At 36.2% G+C, this 7,728-nt stretch overlaps 1 non-coding gene across 1 annotated transcript; it reads left to right on the top strand.

Moving 5' to 3' along the window:
* The first annotated feature begins 5,666 nt into the window (after positions 1 to 5,666).
* Trnas-cga lies at positions 5,667 to 5,748 on the top strand. The gene has a single exon. It is a non-coding gene; the product is annotated as a tRNA-Ser (tRNA).
* Positions 5,749 to 7,728: the final 1,980 nt, after the last annotated feature.

The following is a 7,728-nucleotide window of genomic DNA, read 5'->3' as shown; positions in this document are numbered from 1 at the left end:
TTAGTGGCCTAGAAACTCATAGAATAATGATAATTTACGTTGACGTAAATCGTTAAGAAACTGTTAGATAATGTTTAGTTCTAAGATTTGTATATTTATTATAAGTCTCAATTTAAGAGAAGATTCGATAAAAATAGAAAAGTTAAAAGAAAAACTCTTTTTTTAAATTAATGGATACAATAATTTTGGTTTGAAAAATAAATTTTTAAATGTTAATTTATAGAATTGTTTAAAAAATATCTTCAACTTGCAGAGGAATTTGTGTAGCAATTTTTAATCATTGAAATAATTTAATAAGAGGTTTTAAATCGTGCTTGAGGCTCGGTATCAAATTCATTTATTTTTTAATTACATATTTTAATTTATTGAATTTTGTATTCTAGATTATCGATTACGATCAACATTAGTATGTTGACTATAATTTGTAGTCATTAATGCTTAACTTAGTGCTGTTAATAAAATGCCTATTTAATTAAAATTATTCGCATACTTATGCCCATGACAGTGTGTATAGTTTTTAGTTGTTGTTGTTGTTGTTGCTTTTGTTGCTTGTATTTATGGTAGTGCGCTTGTCACATAATCAAACTTGGCAATCATGGCGGCGGCATCGAGCTTGAGCACTTGAGAAGCTTTGGCAGTAGCTTGGGACGGGACGGGACGGGACAGTTACCACCAAAAGAGCCAAACCAATTCAAAACGTCGACCACCAACGTCATGCAAATGTAAGTTGCTCTCCCTGTGTGTGTGTGTGTTGTGTGTGTGTCGCTTGGCCGATCATTGTTAAGATCAACGGCTACGCTAGCCATGAATGGGAAAACTGAAACCAGCAGCAGTTGCTGTTGCGAAGTTGTAGTTGTAGTTGTCGTTGCTGCTGTTGCTGATGTCTGTGAGGCGGCGCGGCGCATGAATAAAGCAGTCAGTTGGCAATTCATTTTGTACTGGGTACTCCTTTGGCCTGGCTAACAGCAACAGCAACAGCAACAACAGTAGCACCAGCACCAGCAGCAGCAGCAACAATCTACTACTTGGCTGCACTTAATTTCAGCGCTTAACAGACAATTAAAATCCAATTAATTCTGACGTTTATTATGCTAAGCCGACTGTGTAGACGGTGTAGATGTAAACGTGCCTGTAACTGTGGCTTGTGTTCGCTTCTTGTGCTTTTTGTTGTTCGCATTGTTGCTGCTGCTGCTTCAGTTGCTGGCAATGGATATGGATATAGATGTGGGGCTGAGCAGCAGCAGCAGCAGCAGCAGCAGCAGGTTCACATAGATTCTAGCTCATCGCAAAGGTTGCTCAGCAACAAAGCACAACTTGCAGCAACATGTTGCAAGCACACACACACAGCCTTGACTAGATAGATTTGTTTTAATAGCCTGCAAACAAAAGCAGCAGCAGCAACAACAACAAAAGCTCTGCGATAGATTTCCTTTGTGTAGCTGATGATTGCAACAGATTGCAATTGAACATGGCAGCAGCAATTCCAAATGCATATGCTATACATATATATATATATATATATATATATATATATATGCCTGCCTGTTGTAGCTGCAACATGCATTTATAACTCGACATATACACATGTCCCGGGCTTGTAGGCTCATTAACATGCGACGCTGCTGCCTCTCTAGGCGCTTCTCAAAGCGCACTTGAGCACTTCAAGTGCCTCTAAAAATATAAAAATAAAAAAAAATAATTTATTACTAATGCAAAAATTTCCAAAGCAAGTTGGTGTGCCACAAAATTTCATAGCAACCCAAAATTTTAGTGGAACGAGTTATAGTTTTGGGACATTTTTAACGAGTGGTAGAGATTATATTATTTGTTTATTTTACGTTACCCAACCAATTTAATACTTATAAAACGTAGGGTCTGGCAATAGTGACAATCAAGGAAAACATAACGGCTGCGATAAATAATCATTTTTTAATAAGAATGAAAATGTTGTCTTGTCCAGAGATCTCCTTGATGTCCTCTGTTCAGCCCATCGGGTTTGCAATGAAGCCGCTAGATGGTTCATGTGGACTCCTTATAACGACTTGAGTGTTGATTGATCGGGTCCCTCATTTGTGATGTCAGCACTCCTCACTCCTTGAGATCCTGCGTAGTGATGACCCTTTGCATTCTCATAGCGTTAGAGTCAGACGCCGTACCCCATATTTGGATGCAGTAGGTTAAACGAATGCTAGAACTCTATGATTATAAGTAACTCCATATTTCTAACAATACGCTCCATGGGATTTTGCTTGAGACTTTCAAGGGTAAAATCTCCAATGCTTTACTTTTGACTTACCATTTAGAAAATGGTTTTCAATTTGGAATATGCTAATTTCCTTAAATCATAATATATTTTGTAAATTGGATGAACTATTCTAACTATTCTTGATATGCTTAAAATATTAGCAGGGGTATTCAAACTAGACATACCTGATAGTTAATATTACAATATATATGTGGAACATCGATCATTATATCAATTAAATTTGTTTGTTTTTTAATTAACAAGTTAATTTTTGATTCGCAATATGCAGATATATTGCTTTAATTAAATATAAAAATGTTTTCTCTGAATAAAATACTATATAACAAATTAATTTACGTGCTAAAATTCTAATAATTAAAAATTTAATTGAAATATATTTTAAAATAAATTTTAAATAAAAATCAAACGAAATCGTTGCGCAACTATTTGTAAGTTAAACTTTTCCTTGAAGCTTCAAATACTGCGTATGTCCAAGCACACACACACACACACACACACACTAACACACACACACAGACACATACGCAGACACACTTAGCCGAAATTATTTACCTTTTTTCTGCTGCAAGCCGAAAAACCTCGAATTTGAGTTCGTTGAACCTGCCGAAACAGTTTTTTGTTGTTTATTTTGTGTTATTTTTATTTTTAGTCTGTTTTTCGTGCTTGTTTTGTTGTTGTTGCTTTTTTGTGTCGATAGCTCTGCCGTCTGGTTGACGTCGTGCCCCGTTGTCCTGCGCCTTGCCCGTCGTATACACCGTTAGCGATTCCTGTGGATCTGCGTCAGTGTGTGTGTGTGTGTGTGTGTGTGTGTGTGCGTGGTGCGTACATAGCGCAGAAATCCCCCAAAGGCTCAATGCACAAGCACAAGTGCCTGTGAGTCCTGCCTGCCTGCCAGTCTGCTTTGCCATTCCTTGTGCGTCCTGCCAGGCTCGCTCTCTCTCTCTCTCTCTCTAACTCTGTATGCGCTCATGCATCTCTTTTCCACTCTCACTCCCTCTCTCTCTCTCTCTCTCTCTCTCTCTCTTTCTCTATCTCTGTGTGTGTTTGTGTGTGTCCTGGGCCATTCGCATTCTGCTTATCATTGCGGTTTATTTGTCTGCCTGGTGTCCTGCTGCTCTAACTGTCAAGCTGTGCGAGAAGCGTTGCCCAAAGGCAGCCCAAGCGGGGCGTGCGACGTGAGCGGGGGGACCAAGCGGAAAGCCGCCGCCATATGCCCAAATGTTATATTCATGCTAACCCAGCTCACATCCACACACGAAAACCCACATGCGGTACCTACACATATGTGAAAAGCACACACACACACGCACACAGTCACTCACAATAGTATGCGCATATGTTTCGGCTCATCTTGACTTGCATAAGGAGTCAGCTGACTGTGACAGGACAGCAGCTTCTGAGAAAACCATTGACAATGCCAGAAGTCTATGGCGTTATAAACAAAGCATAAATTATATATTAGTCTTAAGCGTAGCTCAAAATTTAAGTTGCGCGCAGTCCCAACACTCGTAAGGGAGGACTACGTCTAGGACTAGGAGTCTATTAAAGAACTGAGTAAATTAGTTATAGTCTACATTCATTTATGGGTACCCCAAGGCTTGGAGTACCTCACATCATGTCAGAAGAAGAGAAAAGTATTCCAAACTAAGTCACTGTCAATGGAGGCGACTCCAGCTCCTGGGGTACGCATTTCTCAATAATTTATCGGCACTCTCCGAAACATGAATTAATCGAATTCTAAAATTTATTGTATCCCTTAGAAGAGCAAATAATTGTTCAATAGAGATCAGGTAACTCAATGGGCCAAATCAGGTCTAAGTCCTCAGTCCTCCCAGCCACTTTCAACCTAACCTAACTATGCACCCTGGTATTGTACACTTGAAATTCAGTCGACGGTAAATGAAAATGATAACAAAAAAACTTTTAGAATTACTTAAAATGAGCAATATTATTATATGTATATATATTATATATCTATATTATATACTTCTATAAATATTGAGCTTTATCTATAGGTTGTAAAAAAAAGTGTTTATAAAAATAAAAGAAAATCCTTACGTTTAAAAAGTTTTTATTAGGTAAATAATTTGTGAAAGTAAAAATTAGGAAAACAAATTAATACTGAATAGCTTTGTGGTCCTTTTATAATTATTACCATACCACAGACGCTGTAAATTACTGTTGAGTTTTATTTTAGGCGAAAAAAATAAAAATCATAAATAATCGTTATTTTATAGTTTTAATTTTGTTGAAAAAAATTATGATTATGGTCTGAGTCTCAAAAAAAAAAAAAGAAATATCTTTCAAGTATATCGAAATGTGTAATTTTTATAATATAACTTGTAATGCTTACTAAATCTAGCTAGTTTTTTAAATTTATTCAAATGGCAGCAAAATTCTTTTTTGAATTAGGCAAGGCTGCAAATGAAAAATAAAGTAACTAGAAAAGAAACTTAAATGTTTAGATACTTCATATATTTTGATTTTGTTTAATTTTGAAGTTTAAATTCAGCTCGAGCTAAGAAAGATGGAGGGAAATTTCAGTCGAGACACACATACATAATCGTAAAATCGTAGAAAACAACGGTAGAGGTAACCAGAAAAACGGCAACTGTAACAAATAAGGCTGCAACCAAAAAAACAAACCACCCAGCAGTAACAAGAAGCAGCAACACAATAATAACAATAACAAAAACAACAACAACAATAACAACAACAAAAGCAGCAACGTAATCTGAAATGCGTTTGGCGCAGACAGAAATTATCGATCCAGCCGAAAAAAGTACGCACACACACACACACAATGATACTTATACTTGGGCCTTAGCTTATGTGTGTGTGCGTGTGTGTGTGTGTGTGTGCGTGTATGTATTATTTAAGCAGTCCAAAGTAAAACACTTGAGTCGATGCCACCCAAAAAATGAAAAAAAAAATAAAGAAAAAACAACTTGCAACACTGCAATGTGGAGGACACAACTTATTTTACCTTAGCTAAACATCAAGTGATGGGGGATGGGGAGTGAAATGAGGAGTGAGGAGGGCGTAAGGAAATGCTTAGCATTGTCGTCTGCGTGGGTGCCCAACTTTATTATCCACAGCTGTTTTTGTCGCTCTCTCTCTCTCTCTCTCTCTCTCTCTCTCTCTCTGTATGTGTGTGTGTGTTCGTGCTCCTTTTGGCAAAAAGTCAACAGAATGTCTTTTGGGGCGACGCGCTCTTGTGCCTTGTGCAAATTTATAAAATAATCATGACCTAACACAATAAGCTGTAAATAACTGCCCATATTTCTATGTAACTGTATGTGTGTGTGTGTGTGTGTGTGTTTATATGCCGAGCTATAAATAGCACACACTGCTCACTGCTTTGCTCATAATGAACAGTTAGCCGCTGGTCTGATCATCAGCAGTCGTGGCCGAGTGGTTAAGGCGTCTGACTCGAAATCAGATTCCCTCTGGGAGCGTAGGTTCGAATCCTACCGGCTGCGGGGATGTTTCAGTATCAATATTTTCTTATTTTTTTTTGTATTTCAACATATTAATAGATTTTATTCTTCTCTTCTTATTTATTATTCTATTTATATTTGCAATATATTTTTTTCCACAATCTATAAGCTTATCAAATTTAAAAACAAAAGCAAAATTTTAAATACTTTTAAATTTAATTTTAAATATTTTATGTAATCTTTTCTTTTATCGTCGACTGTTCATAGTTGACATTAAATAAATAAATATTAACAAAAAATTAATTTCTTCTTAATTTTGTTATACTCATGTTAATTTTGACTTATTTTTTAATAAAAATTTAAACATACTTTACCAATGGTAAATTGTTCATTATTAATTTATTGTTAATTAAAATGTAAACATGATTTGTTGAATTCCATATTATCTTCACACATAATTAATTTTTATATACAAATAGATTTTTGAGATACTTTTGTGGTTATTTTTTAATTTCAATTTAATTTTGAATTATATTCTCATACTTATTTCGATAAAACTAATTTAAAGATTTGTACCTATTTTCTTTTATATTTATTGATTTAATTAATTTGCTATTGTACTTATTCCTTAATTTAAATTATAAAAAAATTTGTTTTACCTTAATGTAATTTTTCAATATTAACATATTTAAAAATTGTTCAACAAATTGTTACTTTGTGTTTTTTATTTATACTTTTACATTATTAATCAGCTTATAATTTTCAAATTTCAGTCTATAAATTATTTTAAATTATTATTTTTATAGTAGTAACATATAAAGACTTTTTAATGCTCTAAATTTTATACTTGCAAAATCTTTGCTGAACACTTGAATTTTTTTTACTGTTTCAAATGTCTATTTAGTATTATCGCCTTGTTCTGGAGCCAAAGATTTATTTATTTTTATGATGAAGAATTATTGCTGAAGGCGCCAGCTTGTTTTGAAATTCATCTCATGAGAGAACATAAAGCTAAAGATTACAACTAACGATAAGTGTCGATCTATCGCAGATCTATCGTTAATGTCGAACTGTATTAACAACTACAAGCCGTAAAGATTGACGTGAGCCACATATGAAGATTTTTCTCACCAACGGTTTTATTAACTAAAATCAATGCTGAGTGGCATTTTATGCTGAACGTTGGTCAAGAGAGCAGTCTGGGAATCTGCCTATGCTTGCATCCAACTGATTTTTATTGCAACAAAGTGCTGTCGCCCTCCCCCATCCCCATCCTCAACAGCAACCGCACATGTAAGCAAACAATAAATGAAAAAAGAAGCAACGGCAACAATTTCTCGTGAAATTTATAACAAAATGCAAATGTGTCAAAATGAAAATGGATTTTTAAGCGGGAGCCAGCGTAAGCAACAAACGAAGCGAACAAATGGACAACAACAACGAAGGGAAGAGGATGAAGAAGAGTGGTAAGAAGAGTGAAACAAGAGGCAGCACTCTCTTTGGCTCTTTGTATATCATTTGGCCAACATTAAGCGGCAATTAAAATTGAAGCTACGTCTGCTTTGCTGCTTAAGTAAAACTCAAGCAAAAGATACAAATACACAGATACAGATACAGATACACGTATGCAAAAGTCTCATTTTCAACACGTACGCGTCGGTTGCATGGCGAGCGTGTGAGTGAGGAAGGGGAGAGGGGGCGAGGCAGTTGGCGGGGGCAGGTCATTGGTGCCGCCCGACTCTTTTTCCATAGTGTAGGCGTTGCTAATTGTAACGCAGGGTAACTCACGCTCTCTCTCTCTTTCTATCTCTATCCGGCTTTCTCGCTCACTCGCTCGCTCCCTCGTTGTGTGGCAGCATGACTGAGTGAGCGAGGGGTGTGGGGCTTGGGGCATGGTGCAGGTTGCTGTTAAAAGAAATGCAAATTTTATTGCATGTTTGCCGCTTTGAGTGTTTTGTAAGGCGCCGCAGTAAAATTTGTTGCATCAACACACTCACACACACACACACACACACAGACACA

This window comes from Drosophila busckii, chromosome X (assembly GCF_011750605.1).
Source record: "Drosophila busckii strain San Diego stock center, stock number 13000-0081.31 chromosome X, ASM1175060v1, whole genome shotgun sequence".
Taxonomy (NCBI): domain Eukaryota; kingdom Metazoa; phylum Arthropoda; class Insecta; order Diptera; family Drosophilidae; genus Drosophila; species Drosophila busckii.
Note: the sequence above shows the minus strand (reverse complement) of the source record. Positions and strands in the feature narration are given on the sequence as shown.